Below are 20,481 nucleotides of genomic sequence, written 5' to 3' on the forward strand. Positions count from 1 at the left end.
GAAGATAGAACATCAGACAATGAAGACAAAGTATTTCAACTGGAAAAGAACATAGACAGCTCAGCAAGACTGTTAAGAAACCATGAGCAGAACATCCAAGAAATATGGGATAACATTAAGAGACCAAACTTAAGAGTCATTGGGATACAGGAAGGTACAGAGCTCCAAACCAAAGGAATGAGCAGTCTATTCAATGAAATAATACAAGAAAACTTCCCAGACTTGAAGAATGAGACAGAATCCCAAATCCTAGAAGCCTACAGGACGCCGAATGTGCAAAATCATAAGAGATCCACACCTAGACACATTATAATGAAGATGCCCAACATACAGAATAAGGAGAGAATTTTAAAAGCTACAAGAGAAAGGAAGCAGATTACATTTAGGGGCAAGCCAATCAGGATAACAGCTGATCTTTCAACACAGACTCTGAAAGCTAGAAGATCCTGGAATAACATATTTCAAACACTGAAAGATAATGGGTTCCAACCAAGAATTGTGTATCCAGCGAAATTAAGCTTCAGGATGGAAGATGAAATTAAAACCTTCCACGATAAACAAAAGTTTAAAGAATTCGCAGCTAGAAAACCATCTCTTCAAAACATCCTAGCCAAAGTATTACAGGAAGAGGAAATGGAAAATAACAATGAAAACCAACAGTGGGAGGTAGGACAGTAAAGGGGGGGGAAACAATCAAAGAGGAAAACAAACAATGTTTAGTAACAGAAATAAACAAATATGGCTGCAAGAACAACCCATATCTCAATAATAACCCTAAATGTTAATGGCTTAAACTCACCAATTAAGAGACACAGGCTAGTAGAATGGATCACAAAACAAGACCCAACAATATGCTGCCTACAGGAGACGCATTTGATAGGAAAAGACATACATAGGCTGAAGGTGAAAGGTTGGGAAAAATCATATCACTCATATGGACTTCGGAAACAAGCAGGCGTGTCCATACTCATATCAAATAAAATAGATTTCAAGCCAAAGGTAATCAAAAGAGATAAAGAGGGACACTACATACTGCTTAAGGGAACCATACACCAACAAGACATAACAATCATAAATATTTATGCCCCAAACAATGGTGCAGCTATGTTCCTCAAACAAACTCTTCTCAAGTTCAAGAGTCTAATAGACCACCACACCATAATCATGGGAGACTTCAACACACCTCTCTCGCCACTGGACAGATCTTCCAAACAAAAGTTGAATAAGGAAACTATAGAACTCAATAACACTATTAATAACCTAGACCTAATTGACATATATAGAGTATACCACCCAACATCAAGCAGTTACACTTTTTTCTCAGCAGCACATGGATCCTTCTCAAAAATAGATCATATATTATGTCACAGGGCAACTCTTAGACAATATAAAGGAGTAGAGATATTACCATGCATCTTATCTGATCATAATGGAATGAAACTGAAAATCAACGATAAAAGAAGGAAGGAAAAAGCATACATCAATTGGAGAATGAACAATAGGTTACTGAATGATCAATGGGTTATAGAAGACATCAAGGAGGAAATTAAAAAATTCTTAGAGATAAATGAAAACACAGACACAACATATCGGAATCTATGGGACACATTGAAAGCAGTTCTAAGAGGAAAATTCATTGCTTGGAGTTCATTCCTTAAAAAAAGAAAAAACCAACAAATAAATGATCTCATACTTCATCTCAAAATCCTTGAAAAAGAAGAGCAAAACAACAGCAAAAGAAGCAGAAGGCAAGAAATAATTAAAATCAGAGCTGAAATTAATGAAATCGAAACAAAAGAAACAATTGAAAAAATTGACAAAACTAAAAGTTGGTTCTTTGAAAAAATAAACAAAATCGATAGACCCTTAGCGATGCTAGTGAAGAGAAGAAGAGAGAGAACTCAAATTACTAGCATACGGGATGAAAAAGGCAATATCACAACAGACACTTCAGAAATACAGAAGATAATCAAAAACTATTTTGAATCCTTATACTCCAATAAATTAGAAGATAGTGAAGGCATAGATAAATTTCTTAAGTCATATGATCTGCCCAGATTGAGTCAGGAGGATATAGAAAACCTAAACAGACCAATATCAATTGAGGAGATAGAAGAAACCATAAAAAGACTACCAACTAAGAAAAGCCCAGGTCCCGATGGGTATACAGCAGAATTTTACAAAACCTTTAAAGAAGAACTAATACCAATACTTTTCAAGCTACTTCAGGAAATAGAAAAGGAGGGAGAACTTCCAAATTCATTCTATGAGGCCAACATCACCCTGATACCTAAACCAGACAAAGACACTTCAAAGAAAGAAAACTACAGACCAATATCTCTAATGAACCTAGATGCAAAAATCCTCAATAAAATTCTGGCGAATCGGATACAAAAACATATAAAAAAAATTGTACACCATGATCAAGTAGGATTCATCCCTGGGATGCAAGGCTGGTTCAATATACGGAAATCAATAAATGTTATTCACCACATCAATAGACTTAAAAATAAGAACCATATGATCATCTCGATAGATGCGGAAAAAGCATTTGACAAAGTACAGCATCCCTTTATGTTCAAAACTCTAGAAAAACTAGGGATAACAGGAACATACCTCAATATTGTAAAAGCAATCTATGCTAAGCCTCAGGCTAGCATTATTCTGAATGGAGAAAAACTGAAGGCATTCCCTCTAAAATCTGGAACAAGACAGGGATGCCCTCTCTCTCCACTTCTCTTCAACATAGTTCTCGAAACACTGGCCAGAGCAATTAGACAGACGAAAGAAATTAAAGGCATAAAAATAGGAAAAGAAGAAATTAAATTATCACTATTTGCAGATGATATGATTCTATATCTAGCAGACCCAAAAGGCTCTACAAAGAAACTATTAGAGCTAATAAATGAATTCAGCAAAGTGGCAGGATTTAAAATCAACACGCATAAATCAAAGGCATTCCTGTATATCAGCGACAAATCCTCTGAAATGGAAATGAGGACAACCACTCCATTCAAAATATCTTCAAAAAAAATAAAATACTTGGGAATCAACCTAACAAAAGAGGTGAAAGACTTATACAATGAAAACTACAGAACCCTAAAGAGAGAAATAGAAGAAGATCTTAGAAGATGGAAAAATATACCCTGTTCATGGATAGGCAGAACTAACATCATCAAAATGGCGATATTACCAAAAGTTCTCTATAGGTTTAATGCAATGCCAATCAAAATCCCAATGGCATTTCTTGTAGAAATAGAGAAAGCAATCATGAAATTCATATGGAAAAATAAAAGACCCAGAATAGCAAAAACAGTGCTAAGCAAGAAGTGTGAATCAGGCGGTATAGCGATACCAGACTTCAAACTATACTACAGAGCAATAGTAACAAAAACAGCATGGTACTGGTACCAAAACAGGCGTGTGGACCAATGGTACAGAATAGAGGACACAGAAACCAATCCACAAAACTACAACTATCTTATATTTGATAAAGGGGCTAAAAGCATGCAATGGAGGAAGGATAGCATCTTCAACAAATGGTGTTGGGAAAACTGGAAATCCATATGCAACAAAATGAAACTGAATCCCTTTCTCTCGCCATGCACAAAAGTGAATTCAAAATGGATCAAGGAACTTGATATCAAATCAGAGACGCGCCGTCTGATAGAAGAAAAAGTTGGCTACGATCTACATACTGTGGGGTCGGGCTCCAAATTCCTCAATAGGACACCCATAGCACAAAAGTTAATAACTAGAATCAACAAATGGGACTTACTCAAACTAAGAAGTTTTTTCTCAGCAAAAGAAACAATAAGAGAGGTAAATAGGGAGCCTACATCCTGGGAACAAATCTTTACTCCTCACACTTCAGATAGAGCCCTAATATCCAGAGTATACAAAGAACTCAAAAAATTAGACAATAAGAGAACAAACAACCCAATCAACAAATGGGCCAAGGACCTGAACAGACACTTCACAGAGGAGGACATACAGTCAATCAACAAGTACATGAAAAAATGCTCAACATCTCTAGCTGTCAGAGAAATGCAAATCAAAACCACCCTAAGATACCATCTCACTCCAGTAAGATTGGCAGCCATTAGGAAGTCAAACAACAACAAGTGCTGGCGAGGATGTGGGGAAAAGGGTACACTTGTACATTGCTGGTGGGACTGCAGATTGGTGCAGCCAATTTGGAAAGCAGTATGGAGATTTCTTGGAAAGCTGGGAATGGAGCCACCATTTGACCCAGCTATTCCCCTTCTTGGTCTATTCCCTAAAGACCTAAAAAGAGCATGCTACAGGGACACTGCTACATCGATGTTCATAGCAGCACAGTTCACAATAGCAAGACTGTGGAACCAACCTAGATGCCCTTCAATAGACGAATGGATAAAAAAAATGTGGCATTTATACACAATGGAGTATTACTCTGCATTAAAAAATGACAAAATCATAGAATTTACAGGGAAATGGATGGCATTAGAGCAGATTATGCTAAGTGAAGCTAGCCAATCCCTAAAAAACAAATGCCAAATGTCTTCTTTGATATAAGGAAAGTAACTAAGAACAGAGTAGGGACGAAGAACAGGAGAAGAAGATTAACATTTAACAGGGATGAGAGGTGGGAGGGAAAGGGAGAGAGAAGGTAAATTGCACGGTAATGGAAGGAGACCCTCAGGGTTATACAGTGGAGGGGGTAGAGAGAGAGGAGGGGAGGGGAGGGGAGAGGTGGGGAGGGGGGAGGGTGGATGATGGGAAAGGCAGCGGAGCACAACAGACACTAGTATGGCAATTTGTAAATCAATGGATGTGTAACTGATGTGAATCTGCAATCTGTGTATGGGGTGAAGGTGGGAGTTCATAACCCACTAGAATCAAAGTGTGGAATATGATATGTCAAGAAATTTGTAATGTTTTGAACAACCCACAATAAAAAATTAAAAAAAAAAAAAAAAAAAAAATCTAGTACTAAAATATTTTTCCTCTTCTATTTCTATAATGCTTAAAATGTAGGTGAACCATTGCAAAGATTAAAATTTTACTCAGTCAAGTGAATAAAACAATGAATGCTTTTTCTTTTGAAATTATATGTATTTAGGAACTTCAAGTTGGCAGGGAATACAGACTTGTAAACAGGCATTTTCAGTTGGTGTGATATGGTAAGTTATTAGGCGAGTATGTGAGAGACCCAGTTGGCATGGGAGAGGAGAGAACCGGGAAAGAACGCTCTCTGGATAAAGTGATAGGTAAGCTGAGACCTAAAAGGCTAGAAGGTGTCAGGGCAAGATAGATGGGTCTAAGGTCCACCTAAAGAACAATATGAACAGACTCATCAGTGACTATAGTATATATGGGAAATTGCCAGTCATTTATGTTGGCCAAAATATAGAATATAATAGGAGTCTGGCTGGCGAAGAGACTGGAAAAACAATTTAAGGTCTAGATCATATTCTTGATGATATGTTGAAGAATGGGTAGGACATTACACTGCCTTTATACCTGTCAGGAGTAGTGTGAAGAGTGTTTTGGGAGGTGAGACTAGTTAGGATGCTGACATGGTAATACAGACATAATATGAAGATGGTCTTGTCTAAAGGGGCATGGGGTGGTATCACTTATAGGACCTGGTGAGGGGGAAGAACCAACGATGATACAGTTCTGACTTGGGCAACTAGATACACGATAGCAATTTACTGAAAGGGAAAAAAGAGATAGTCACATTGCAAAGAGAATTATTTGTTATGGGATAGGTTGAAGTGTCTGTAGAAAAGCCAAGTGAAGCTGCCTTGTGGGAAGTTAAATGGAGCTACATAGATCTGTACTAAAGATGATAATTTGTGAGTCTTTAGCTTATAAGTAACTTTTGAAATAGCGGAAGTTGAAGTGACTGCCCAGTGAAAATGTATAGTATGAGAAGAGGCCAAGGACTGCCAGCATTTAGGATGGTCAAAGGAAAAGGAGCAGCCAAGAAATAAGAGTGGGGCACTGAAGGAGTGTGGGTGGAGGAACAATGAAGAAGCAGGCAAGTCAAATAAGAATCAAAAAGTTTCCATGGATTTGGCAGTCTTCGGGCATCATTGGAAATTGTGTAAGCTGAGTAATATAGACAATCTTTCAGGGAGTTTGATGGTTTAAAAAAATTTATTGTAGCTGCTGGGAGAATGGATTGTAGTAATACAAGATTTTTAGAAGGAGGATCAGTTAGCAGATTATTTTTTTAATATTTATTTTTTAGTTGTAGTTGGACACAATACCTTTATTTTATTTATTTATTTTTATGTTGTGCTTAGGATCAAACCCAGGGCCTTGCACATGCTAGGCAAGCGCTGAGCCACAACCCCAGCCCAGTAGATTATTTTAATAGGCTAGTTCAGGCATAATATGGCTTGGTCTAAGGAGGGATCAGGAGGGATGGAGTGAGATTAATTTGAGATATGTCTCAGGACTCGTGAATGAATTGTTTGGGGCAGGGGCAGATGGAAAGGAAAGGTAGTATCCAGGATAATTGATTCCCATGTGTGTTTTAGCTTGTATGGCTGGGTGAATATGGGGTATGTACTACCCCTAAGAAGGAGAATACTAGAGAAGAAACCAGGTATAGAGGGAAGATCCAGTTTTATTTTGAAAACTTTGAAATTAATACGACTTTTAGAAATCTTGTTGTAAATGCCAAATCAATCTTTGGATATATGAGTCAAAGAGTACCCATTTCATAATTTTATGACTTCTAAACATTAATTACATTCTTCATTATAACATTCAGTGGCTTGCCAAGACTTTCAAGTCTGCTTATTAGATGTTCATAATTTAAGTGCTGGCTACCTGGTCTTCTGGCCAAATTTTAGGACTAACTCTTCCCTGCTCCTCAATGGAATATCTTCTGTGTGCACAAGTAGCAAGCAAGATGGTCTAAGTATGTGCATGAGGGAGATCACAAAATATATTGAGAGAAGTGCATGAATAAGGTTATAATTAATGGCCTGCTTTCTGCCTTTAGACTTTTTTGAGACCTGATAGCCATATCTTACTACATAGCATTTAGAAATCAGAGCTGTTTAAATATTTATGGAATGAAATAATGAAGTGAACACTATTAAATTGCTTTAAAGAAAAACATGGTTTTGTATCACGTAGTAGTTCACAATTATGTAATTATTTATAAGTGAGTAATGTTTATATGTAACACCTAACTTCTTAGCATTTGATAGATGAAGAATCCAAAACTTAGGTATATTTCTGCAGGTTATTTGTAGCTTGATCTCCTCAATTGGTTATCAGTTCCTCTTTTATGGTATTAAATGGAAGTTGTGTATTGACTGCACTAAAGCAAAATTGAGCATCAAAAGTGAAATACTTATAATTTTGAGAGCTTTACCAAGAGAGATAACTGGTTTCTTTAAGTAATGGGAAAATGGGCCAAACATGGGTTTTTCTAAGAATGTTTAAAGTGGAGGATCTTTAAACTCTTCTGATATAAAAAAGTCCCATTGATTTTTTTTTTTTTTTTTTTTTTTTTTGTGGTCTCCCTTTTACCACTCTTTTTACCAATCCCCTTAAGTAACCTGAAGTTTTATCTCAAAAAAATTGAGAACAGGGGCTGGGGTTGTGGCTCAGAGGTAGAACGCTGGCCTAGCATGTGTGAGGCACTAGGTTTGATCCTCAGCACCACATAAAAATAAACTAAAGGTATTGTGTCCAACTACAACTAAAAAATAAATATTAAAAAAATTGAGAACATTTGTTTTATGAATGAATACTGAGAAACAAGATGGAGTGAATTAGAATTATAAATCATGCATCACATTTGTGTCACAGCTAAATTTAAATTTAGTCAGTAACCACCCAGTTAAAGTTATAATGATCTGTATTTAGAAGCTTGGATTAATTATTATAGATGATCAGGAACTGATTAGACCCTATCTATTTATTTATGCCTTCCTTTTGGAAATGCTGGATATTTCAGTACCCTTCTCATAGATTTTTGAAGTTTTCTTATACTGTGGCCATATTAGCAAAGCACTGAATTTATAATCCATTTGTTCCAGTTTGGGAAAGGAAAATAAATTGGGGCACGATAACTTAGACTTGGATATAAAGTCAGTTTGGTCTAATTCATCTATCAGTTTACTGACTATTTTCTTAAAACCTCCAGACAAGATGAAATTCGACAATTACATGTCTTCTCCTTAAATAGCTTTCCAGATGCATTTGTGCTTCCAGTGAATGAACCAGCCTAACTTGGAATCCGTAGTGGGACTATAGTAGCAAATGTAACAATTAAATGCTTTTATTTTCCATAGTCACATTTCCTTTATAGGAAATTTTGATTATTCATATAGGAAAGGAAAAAATAACCCAGCTTTTACCTAGCTACCAGGTACCCAGGAACTGGTTTTGGTACTTCATTTGTTTTATAAAAATGTATTTGAATTGCCTGGGTAATCCTACACATATTTTGAGAACTGCTTTTTTTTCTTTCTTTCTTTCTTTTTTTTTTTTTTTTTAAGATCTAGAGAACTAGTTTCTCCTGTAGAATGGTAATGACTCTATTTTAGGATACCATACTTGTTGTGAATCATACATGAGTCTCAGTTTTTATGGATTTCTAAAATTAACTTATTTAAAGAATATGCAATGAGAACTGTTGTGTTCTTAACTACTCTATTTATTTTATAATGGCTTTATTGTTTTTGTAAAAACTTAAGACTGTTTAAAAACAACTCAAAAATTATAAAGGTAGAAAATAAAAATCCCCATGCAGAGGAAACCCCTCACATTTTTTAGCATTTTCCTTTTAGCGGGATCATACATTATACTGTTCTCTAACCCATTGTTTTCACTTGGTATTTATAGTAGAATAGTTTTTTGAAAGAAAAAAATCAATTAAAATTATTTCTGAATAGAGTTTTTATTTCTGGAAATACTGAATCAACTCATTTGAAACCTTGGTTGTACATTCCTTACATTAAAAGGAGAGGAAATGATGTTTAAAAGTTCTGGTAATTAATTTTAGAAAGGTTATATGTAGATCTCTTGGAAAATCCCACTAAAAGAATGCACCTGTTTTCAGAAAATATATACAATATTTTGTACATAATTTCAGGATTCTTAGATTTCTACCTTCAGCCACCACCCCGAGGCTCATCTGTGGTGATAATGGAGGGAAGTGGGGTTTCCGGAGAGCTTAGGTCCTGCTGTAGAGACTTGAACACTTTGTTAGAATAATACCTTTTCCTAACACAGTAGCAAGGATTTCTCAGGAGTTACAGTTAGGCATAGCTGCAAGATGGAACCTCATTACCACCATCAAAACTGAAAATAGCTATAGCTCTCCATTGCTTCTATAGAGATCTGTTTAATATTTCTTATTCCTGAAAATTCCAAATGAGAAAGATACTTGTGAACACTTGTTTTATTTAATGACTAGCAGGTTTTATATTCAAACTGAATTAAGGAAATGATACAGCTTCCATTTACTCTCCTAGGAGAGTGTTTTCAGCATCCTGCTTTCTGAAATCCAAGATTCCACATCCCAAGGAATCTGTTACATGCCCTGTTAGCTTATCTTCATTCCTTCTTTCTGCTTTATCAGAAGTGTTTGAGTACAAAAAGTAACATGATTTTTTGAAATAAAAACTGGCCGGTATATTTTAACCCTTCTGTAATGTAAAACATATATATATATATACACACACATACATATATATGTATATACAGACACTTATATTTGAATGATAACAGATTAGTGCATGGAAATGTTATGCTCTTGAGGGTTTTTAGATAGTATGCTAGGTATTTTCTTAAAACAATATACATTTATTTGTTAGAATATTATCAAACTGGTAGTGTGGCCTGTGTTCAGATTTTCTAAAATGTAATGCCCACAGTTTTTCTCACCATTTTCGATTTTAATGAAACCACAGAAACTTAACTAAGTCATATTTAGTCACAATGCTGTGAGTCATTTGTTAATAAACATTTCTATTATTACTTTATGATAGTTTGATCTCTAAAGTTTCAAATAAAAGCTGATTTTAGACTCTTAGTTATTAAAGTTCTAGGGGTAGTGCCAAAAAAAGCTACATGTCCTATATTCTGTGCCAGTTTCTTAAATTAGAATTTTGGCTTGCATCCTCAGCGTGTACTGTAGTGGTATTGCTGGGTTGCTATGATACGGTGCTTGTTCTATAATTTGTAGCATGAATCCTATATGAGATCTTACTTTAAATTTAATATGCATGAGCTGCAGTAATTGGGGATATGACAGCTTTTTCCTTTCAGCAAAATTATATCTACATAACTATTATTTCTGTTACAAATGATGATACTCGCTACTTCAAATGTTTATCCTTAAATGTAAAGGGTTAACAAATTAACAACTTGAAATAATTTTGTTATCCCTAAGAAGTTTAATTTATAAAATACTCTAATGAAGATGGGCAAGAAGAGGAAGACTATAATAACTAATGTACTCAACATTCATTGTACCTTCTACTTGGTATTTGAAATCTTGAGATACATGAATGTAGACTAGATTTTCTGGTAAGATGCATTTGAGACAGTATCAGCAAAACCAAATTATAGGGAAAAACTCTAAATTATTTTACCATACTAAATTTTTAAAAATTCAGTGAACTATTCTTAAAATCAATCCTACATAGCTGTCTTAATAGAATATTATTACCTCTTTTTCATTTTATATGTTGATTTTGGGATTCTCATTTACATATCCTTTCAAATTTTTTTAAATTTTATTTTTTTGTTGACAGAACTTTATTTTTATTTATATGTGGTGCTGAGAATCGAACCCAGTGCCTTACAAATGCTAGGCAAGCACTCTACCACTGAGCTAATACCCCAGTCCCCTCCTTTCAAAACTTTTATCAATCTAATTTAGTGTTATAAATTCTGGGCTGAAAAAAAAGATACTAAAAGGGGATTCTAAGATGTGTTTGTACACATTTATGGTGGACTGAAGTTAATGTGATTGTTGGTCAGTGACATTACCACAATTGACCTTTAAACTTTACTTTCAGTAATGTCTTAAGTTTTTGATACAAAAATATTTTAGAACCAGGACTGGACTACATTTTAAAAACTTTTTTGAAACATGATTCACATACATATAATCTACCCATCTAAATTTGAATCCAGCCAGGCCTGGTGGCACACACCTATAATTCCAGCGGTTTGGGAGACTGAGGCAGGAGGATCAAAATTCAAAGCCAGCCTCAGCAAAAGTGAGGTGCTAAGCAACTCAGTGAGACCCTGTCTCTAAATAAAATACAAAATAGGGCTGAGGATGTCGTTCAGTGGTTGAGTGCCCCTGAGTTCAATCCCCGGTAGCCCCCACCAAAAAATTATAGAATCCAGTGGCTTTTAGCATATTTACAGATAAGTGCAACCGCCATGATCAATTTTAGAATATTTTTATCACCTCATAAGGAAATGTCATACCCTTTAAAGGTCACCCTCTATGTTCCTAGGATCTTGTTCCCTACCTTTAAGCAGCTACTGATCTGTTTTCTATCTATATAGATTTCCCTATACTGTACATTTCATTGAATGGGATCATACAATGTGTGGTATGCTTTCAGGGTTCATCCATGTCATAGCAAGTGACAGTACTTAATTCCTTTTTTTTTTTTTTTTTTTACTGAATAATATTCTGTTGTGTGACTGTACCATGCTTTATTTATTTATCACTTGATATTAGGGTTTTTTTTTCACCTTTTGTGTATATATATAAAATGCTGCTATAAACATTTGTGTACCAGTTTTATCTGTGAATGTATTTTCATTTCTCATGAGTGTATACCTAGGAGTGGAATTTCTGGGCCATGTGATAATTCTGTGTTTAATTTCTTGAGGAACTTCCACACTGTTTTTCACAACAGTTGCACCATTTTGTGTTTACACCTGTAGTGTATGAGAGTTCTGATCATTCCGTACCTTCCAGTACTTCTTACTTGTCTTCTTGATTATAGCCATCCTAATGGATATGAAGTAGTGTCTACTTGTGGTTGTGATTTGCATTTCCTTAATAACTAATGCTGTCCACTTGTCTCTTCTTGTGCTTATTGTATTACCTGGAGAAATGGCTCTTCAAATCCTTTGCCCTCCCCTACCCCTTTTGTGGTTTAGGGGATTAAAGCCAGGGCCTTGCACATGCAAGGCAAGCACTCTATACACTGAGCTGTAGCCCCAGCCCAGTATATTTTTTTATAGTTTACCTTTCTATCATTGAGTTGTAACAGTTCTTTATATATTCATGGTACAACTTCCTTTAGCTTTTCACTTTTTCTTTTTCTTTTTCTTTTGTACCAGGGATTGAACCCAGGGGTGCTTAACCACTGAGCCACTCTACTGCTAAGCGACATACCCAGCCCCAAATTTTTTTAATTTTGATTAAGTATAAATTGTCTTTTTTTTCTTTCCTTTGCTCATGCTTTTGATGTCATATCTAAGAATCTTTCCAAAATCCAAGGTCTTGAAGATTTGCTCTATGTCTAAGAATTTTAGAATTTTAACCCTTAAATTTAGGTCTTTGGCCATTTTTATTAATTTTTGTGTAAGATATGATGTCAGGGTCAAAATTAATTCTTTTGCATGTGGCTATCCAGTTGCCCCAGCACCATTTGTTGAAAACTATTCTTTTCTTATTAAATGGCCCTGCCACCCTTATTGAAAATCAGCCAGATTCTCAGTTCTACTTCATTGATATATATCTGTTTTTGTGTCAGTATCACACTGTCTTGATTACTACTGTTTTTAGTAAGTTATGAATGTAAGTTGTGAATCTTACTCATTTTTCTTTGACCCCATGGATGCTTAACCACTGAGCCACATCCCCCATCCCCCCCCCCTTTTTTAAAAAAACTTTGAGACATGATCTTTCTAAGTTGCTTAAAACCTCATTAAGTTGCTGGCCGCTGGGGTTACAGGTGTGTGTTAGCACGCCTGTCTGTTTCACTTTTGCAAGATTGTTTTGGCAGCTCTGGGTCACTTGCACTTGCAAAGGTTAAGTTACTGATTTGAGATTTTTGTTCTTACATAGGTATTTACAGCTATACCTTCTCTAAACTTTTAAGTTTCTGGAATTTGTCTCAAAGTCGTTTCTAATTTCCCTTTCAGTTTCTTCTTTGACTCATTATCAGATTTATACTAGCCTCATTCCAGTAAGATATGCATTTGTTTCCCTTTTGTGGTATTGTTGTTACACAATTGTATCTATTAATGTTACAACACCAATAATACATTGTTATAATTATTACTTTACCATCATCAGTAGTTATTTTTTATTCTAGTACCTCCTTTGTGCTATTACCCGAAAAATATATTTCTATATATTAATAACCCAACAATACATTATATCACTACTGTTTTATACAATGACTTTTAAAATCAGGTAAGAAAAGATTTATAATGCATTTATAATGTCTTATATAAATTTCATAACTGCTTTCACTGGTGATGTTTGTTTTTTGGTCAGATTATCATCTGTGATCACTTGCTTTTGGCTTGAAGGAATTCCTGTAGTGTTTCTTGTAAAGCAGGATAGTGGGAATAGATTTAAAAAAAAAAAAAAAATCTGGGAATGTCTTTATTTTTGCTTATATTTTAAAGATAGCTATAGTAGTTTTGGTTGGCAAGTTTTTTATTTATTTTATTTTTTTCTGTGAGCACTTCAAAAACGCTGTTCTGTATTTCCATCTTCTGTTATGTTTGCTGAGATATCACCTATTAATCTTAGTCCTTGTAAATGACAAATAATTTTTCTGTTGCTGCTTTCAAGATATTCTCATTGTCTTGGACATTTAGCATTTTTACTGCAATGAGTCTTGGATCTCATTGAGCTGAATCCTTTTGGAGTTTGTTGGGTTTCTTGAATACATTAGGTTAGAGTTATCAGTACATTTGGGGAGTATTCAGTCATTATTTTATTTCTTAAAGTATTTTTTCTGCTCCTTCTCTTTTCTCCTTCTGTTACTCCCATTGTGCATTTGTTATACACTTGATGGTGTCCTACAGGTGTTTTCTTTTTTTTTTTAATATTTATTTATTTTTTAGTTTTCGGCAGACATAACATCTTTGTTTGTATGTGGTGCTGAGGATCGAACCCAGGTTGCACGCATGCCAGGCGAGCGCACTACCGCTTGAGCCACATCCTCAGCCCCCTACAGGTGTTTTCTGTATCTCTGTCCGTTTTTCTTCATCCTTTTTACTTTTCATTCTCCAGATTGCACAGTCTCTATTGACGTATCTCCAAGTTCCCCGAATCTTTCTAATGCCAGTTCACATCTCCTCATGAGTTCTTTTAGTTTGTTTTTCTCATTTTGTTACACTTTTCAACCTGGGATTTCTGTTTGATTCTCTTTTATAAGTTATCTTTGTTAGTAACCTCTGTTTTATCTGAAATTATCATCATACCTTTCTCTTTTTAATTTTTTTAAATTTGTTTTAATTAGTTATACATGGCAGTAGAGTGTACTTGGATACATCATATATAATGGAGTGTAGTTTCTCATTCTTCTGTTTATACATGATGTAGAATCCCACCACTCTTATAGTTATATATGTACATAGGGAAATAATGTGTCACTTGTTTTACTATCTTTCCTTCCCCCTTTACTCCCTCCCCTCTCTTCACTCCCCTCTTCCTAAAGTAACTCTTACCTAGCCCCACCCCTCCATTGTGAATAAGCATCCGCATATCAGAGAAAATATTTGGCTTTAATTGGCATATTTTGGTTAGCATGATACTCTCCAGCTCCATCCATTTTCTGGCAAATGCCCTAATTTCACTCTTCTTTAAGGCTTAGTAATATTCCATTGTGTATATATACCACATTTCATTAATCCATTCATCTGTTGAAGGGCACCTAGGTTGGTTCCATAGCTTAGTATTGTGAATTGAGCTACTATAAACATTGATACGGCTGCATTATTGTAATATGCTGATTTTAAGTCCTTTGGGTATAAACCGAGAAGTGGGATAATGGGCCAAATGGTGGTTTCTTTCCAAGTTTTCTGAGGAATCTCCATACCACTTTATATAATAGTTGCACCAATTTGTATTCCCACCAGCAATCTACGAGTGTACCTTTTTTCCCATATCCTCACCTACATTTATTGTTGTTTGTATTCTTTTTTTTTTTTTTTTGGTGGGTTTACTGGGCATTGAACTCAGGAACACTCAACCACTGAGCCACATCCCCAGCCCTGTTTTGTATTTTATTTAGAGACAGGGTCTCACTGAGTTGCTCATCACCTTGCTTTTGCTGAGGCTGGCTTTGAACCTGCAGTCCTCTGCCTCAGCCTCCCCAGCTGCTGGGATTACAGGCATGTACCACCATGCCCAGCTTATTTGTATTCTTGATAATCGCATTCTGACTGAGGTGAGATAAAATTTTACAGTAGTTTTGATTTGCATTTCTTTTAATTACTGCAGATGTTGAACATTTTTTCAAATATTTATTGATGGATTGTATTTCCTCTTCTGTGAAGTGTTCAGTTCCTTAGCCCATTTGTTGATTGGGTTATTTTGGGGGTTTTTTTTGTGTGTGTGTGGTGTTAAGTTTTTTTAATTTTTTATATAACCTGGATATTAATGCTGTATGAGATGAAGATTTTCTCCTATTCTGTAGGCTCTCTCTTCTCATTATTGTTTCCTTTGCTGAGAAGAAGCTTTTTAGTTCAAATCCGTGCCATTTATTGATTCTTAATTTTACTTCTTGAGCTTTGTGAATCTTGTTAAGGAAGTCCAGATCCTAAACCAACATGGTGACGATTTAGGTCTACTTTTTCTTCTTTTAGGTGCAGGGTCTCTGGTCTAGTGCCTAAGTCTTTGATCCCCTTTGAGTTGAGTTTTGTGCAGGGTGAAAGATAGGGGTTTAATTTCATTTTGTTACACATGGATTTCCAATTTTCCCAGCACCATTTAATGGATAGACTATCTTTTCTCTGGTGAATGTTTTTGGCACCTTTGTCTAGTACAAGATAGCTGTGTTTATGTGGGTTTGTCTCTGTGTCCTCTGGTTTGTTCCATTGTTCTGTTGTCTGTTTTGGGTCAGTACCATGCTGTTTTTGTTACTGTGGCTCTATAGTGAAGTTTAAGGTCTGGGCTTCACTCTTCTTGCTAAGGAGTGCCTTGGCTATTCTGGGTTTTTATTTTTCCAAATGAATTTCACATCATACCTTTCTTTACTCCTTTAGTTATGGTTGCTTTAATTCTTTGGACATACTTATAATGGCTACTTTGAAGGTCATATTCTGTTAAATCCAACATCTGGTCACTCTGCCAGGCAGTTTTTGCTGCCTCCTTTCCCCCCCCCCCCGCCCCCCCTGGCTTTTGGGCCATATTTTTCCTGTTTAGTTTATGTATCTTGCCAGCTGGACATTTAAAATCATATATTGTAGCAACATAGGGTACTGATCTCAGTCCTCGTGCTCAGGGCTTATTGTTACTTATTTATTTGTTTAATGCCTGGGTGAAGTTTCTCCCCACTGCTATGTCAAGCCCCTGATGTTCCTCTGAGAGGTGCAGCTTTGGATATGCCCACAGTCACCCCAGGAGGGTGGTGGTGGGGCAGTGTTTTCTTTGTTTTTTCCTAACTGCTTTGCCTGCTATAAGTCTCACTGTTTTCCGGCTGACTGCTCAGTTGTTCTCAGCAGTGCTCAGGGCACAAATTATTCCACAGACTAATCCAGTCAAATTCGGGATTTGAAGGACTCGTTCCCAAGTTCAGTGTATAATATTTGTTCTGTCACCGGGAAGGCAACTTCAGGCGGTCTTTCTCCCCGGATCTCTCCTGAAAACTACTTGGCCTGCAGTTTAGTCTGTATCCTCATCAGATCTAGAAATCATCCTTTTCCCTTTTCAAGGTCCCCTCCCCTGTTTTTGAGAACACTCTGAGGCTTGAACTTTCTTAGGCTCGTTGCAAATGAAGTCAATTCTTTTTTTTTTTATTTATTTTTTTTTAGTTGTAGTTGGACAAAATACCTTTATTTTTTATTTATAATATGATGCTGAGGATCGAACTCAGGGCCTTGCACATGAGAGGCGAGTGTTCTACCACTGAGCCACAACCCCAGCCCCATGAAGTCGATTCTTTTGGGAAAAGATGAAGAGCTGTTTATAGGAGGGGTGGCATTAGTCGAGCGAGGTCTTTTTGGCATTCCAAAAAGGTCCAGTGCTAGCATGATTCTCAGTGGCGCTGCCCAGAAAGTGAAGTCTCTGTCCCACAAGTGGGGGTTGGTCATAAGGGAGCCCTCACTTCTCCTCTGCCCTTGCCTAGAACTCAGCCTCGTCCACAGGTAGCTGTGGGGAGGGTAAGAAATGCCAGTGTCCTGCTCCTCACTGGCAGGGAGCCGGAGGTAGACGGATCCCTGTGTTCTTGGCTACACTTCTTTGAAATGGAGTTTATACCTCTCTGAGCCAAGGGGAAAGAATCAGTCTTGGTTCAAATACCACAGACTCACTATTCTTATTTCATTTTTGTAGGTGCTCTTAGAAAGGTGTTTCCTCATTTGCTCTTTGCCATTTCCAGAGGCTTCAAATGGTTGTTCTGAACATAACTTTCATTAGTTTCCCTGGGGAGCAGAACGGTGGAGCTCCTTTCCTTATCTTGTGAGAAGTTTCTCTCTCTGGACTACAATTTTAATAATAATAATATTTAATTATATTATTTTAATAATAATATAATTAAATATTATTAATAATATTATTAAATATTATTATTACTATACATAATAATAATTTAATAATAATAATATTTAATAATAATTAGTTCTTACATAGGACTTCATGGCTTTCAGGTATACAGCTTCACAAATAAATTTGAAATCTTCAGGAAGATTACTTGAAATAAACCATTTACTAGAACTGATGCAAGAAGCAACAAAAATCTAAATAGTATGTCTGTATGGTTGAATCCTAATTAAAAACCCTAAAAAAAGCTGGGTGCAGTGGCGCTTACCTATAACCCCAGTGACTCAGGAGGCTGAGGCAGGAGAACTTAGAGTTCAAAGCCAGCTTCAGCAAAAGGGAGGCACTAAGCAACTTAGTGAGACCCTGTCTCTAAATAAAATACTAAATAGGGCTGGGGAAGTGACTCACTGGTCAAGTGCCCCTGAGTTCAATCCCCGGTAATCCTCCCCCCGCAACCCACAAACACACACACACACACAAAAAAAAAAAAAAAAACCCAAAAAACCTTAAGAAGAACATTATCAGAAAATTATAGAGCACTGTATCTCATGAACATAGTCTTTTGTAAAATATTAACAGGTTGAATTCTGTTAATTCAATATAAAATATAAAATAGGATGATATGTCATGATCATGTGGGAGTTAGACCAGAAATGTAAGGCTGGTTATATATTTAATATTTACTCACCTGTATAAATAGAATAAAGGGGGGGGAATCATATCATTTTAATAGGAACAAATTTCCTATTCTATACAGTTTCTTACTCTTTTGTACTTTTCTTTGCAAATTCAGCTGCCTCTATAGACCTGATCTCTGATCTCTCTCTCTTGTTAACCTGCTTGCTTTTTTGGGTCTTCTCTTCCCTGTACTTCCTTTCCCTGAAAAGTGCCACCAAATGACTGATGTGATCACAGTGTTTCACTGTCTTCCTTCTCTTGGGGATCAAGGGTCCTGTATTGCCTGTTTTCCAACAGCTGAAATAGTTGTTTGGTATACTTTGTCTAGCATTTAGTAGTTTACAGTGGTGGGCCTAGTCTGCTAGAAGTCTTGCCCACCCTTTAAAGTGATGCATGAGATTTCATAATTAAATTCATATGTATAGTTTATACAGATTTACATTTTTCTGCTTACCAATATGCTTATTGGTCATTTATGTATCATGACCTTTTTATTTGCCTTTTTTTTTGATTCATAAGTGTTCTTTTATATATTCCAGATACCAATCCTTTGTTGGTTATAAAACTATACTATTTACAGTTTTCCTGTTCATATTTTTTTTTCTCTTGGAAATTTTTGTGTGTGGGGGAAGGATCTAATTTCATTTTTTTCATATGAGTAGTCACTATAAGTTATTGAATTTTTAAAATTCCCTCCTGACTGCTGGGTGTGGTGGCACACACCTGTAATTCCAGCCATTTAGGAGCTTGAGGCTGCAGGATCAGAAGCTGGAAGCTAGGCCTCAGCAACTTAGCAAGACCCTTTCTTAAAATAAAAAATAAAAACTACGTCATGTGCATGTGTGACCATATCACAATAAATTCCACTTTTATGTGTAACTATAATGTACCAATTAAATGAATAAATAAATAGGGATGTAGCTCGGTGAGTGGTAGAGTGCCCCCCTAGGTTCCATCTGTGGTACCAAAAGAAAAAAGAAAAAAAATCCTGACTGACTTCAAAAAGAAATAACAACTATATTACAAATTAACCTTCTGGATGTAAACACTGGCATGTTTCTAAGTGCCTTATGCTCCCCACTCCAGTGGTCTTTTTGTCTACTCCTACACAACACGTGGCAGTTTTAATTACTTAATAAGGACAGAGATGACTTTTCCCTTCTTCATCTTCTTAAAAATTATCTAGACTATTCTTGGCTCTTTATTTTTTCAGATGAATTTTTAAGAACAACTCTTCTGGTTCCATCAAAACACCATGTTCATAATTTGATCTAAATTGCATATCTTGTATATATTTATTGGAAAAGATACTAGTTTCCCCATCAGTGACTATAGTATATCTCTTTATAGTATGTCTTTATTTCATGAAAGTTTTGTAATTTTCTTTATGAAATTCTTGTGTGTCTAACTCTTAGAGTCTTTGCCCTTCAAACCCAGTCAGTATGTTTTGAGAAAGCTTATACCACATGGAAAGGTTACACATCCGGGTTCTAGTACTTTTTTTGAGCCAACAGCCAGAATCAACTGCCACACTTTTATGAGTGGTTTAAATTGCATAGAATTCCAGTCCCTAACTTTCTAGTTTTTTTAGCTGAGACTTAACCACCATGGAGCAGAGATAAGCTTGTCCCTGCTGTGTCCTGTCTGAATCCTTGACCCAAAAAACCTTGGGAGATAATAATTATTATTTTAAGCAACTGAAATTTAGGGGGTAATTTGTTTCTAAATAATAGAAAATGAATACACCAGGCATTATTCTGATTATGATTTGTTTTCTCCTGGAGGTCTACCTATAAAAACACATAATTAGAATATTCTAATATAGTATATAGTGGAACAATTTCTCATCCTAAATTAATAAGTTGGCATTATTATTATCTATATTTATGTGATTAAAAATATGTGAGTCTACAGGTTAAAGGAATCGACTTAGATGTTGAAAATTTATTATGAACAGGCTTCTTGGGATACTGGCCTTGTTCTTTATTGAGGATGAACTACCATGTGTTTGAGAGTGAGAGTTTTCCTTTTCCATGACATTTCTGTAGTCAGGTAGAACATTCAGTCTGGGGAAAAAACAAACTTGT

The sequence above is a fragment of the Marmota monax genome, unplaced genomic scaffold (genome assembly GCF_021218885.2).
Source record: "Marmota monax isolate L192 unplaced genomic scaffold, Marmota_monax_Labrador192_F-V1.1 WCK01_AAM20220418_F8-fsc00118, whole genome shotgun sequence".
Lineage (NCBI taxonomy): Eukaryota > Metazoa > Chordata > Mammalia > Rodentia > Sciuridae > Marmota > Marmota monax.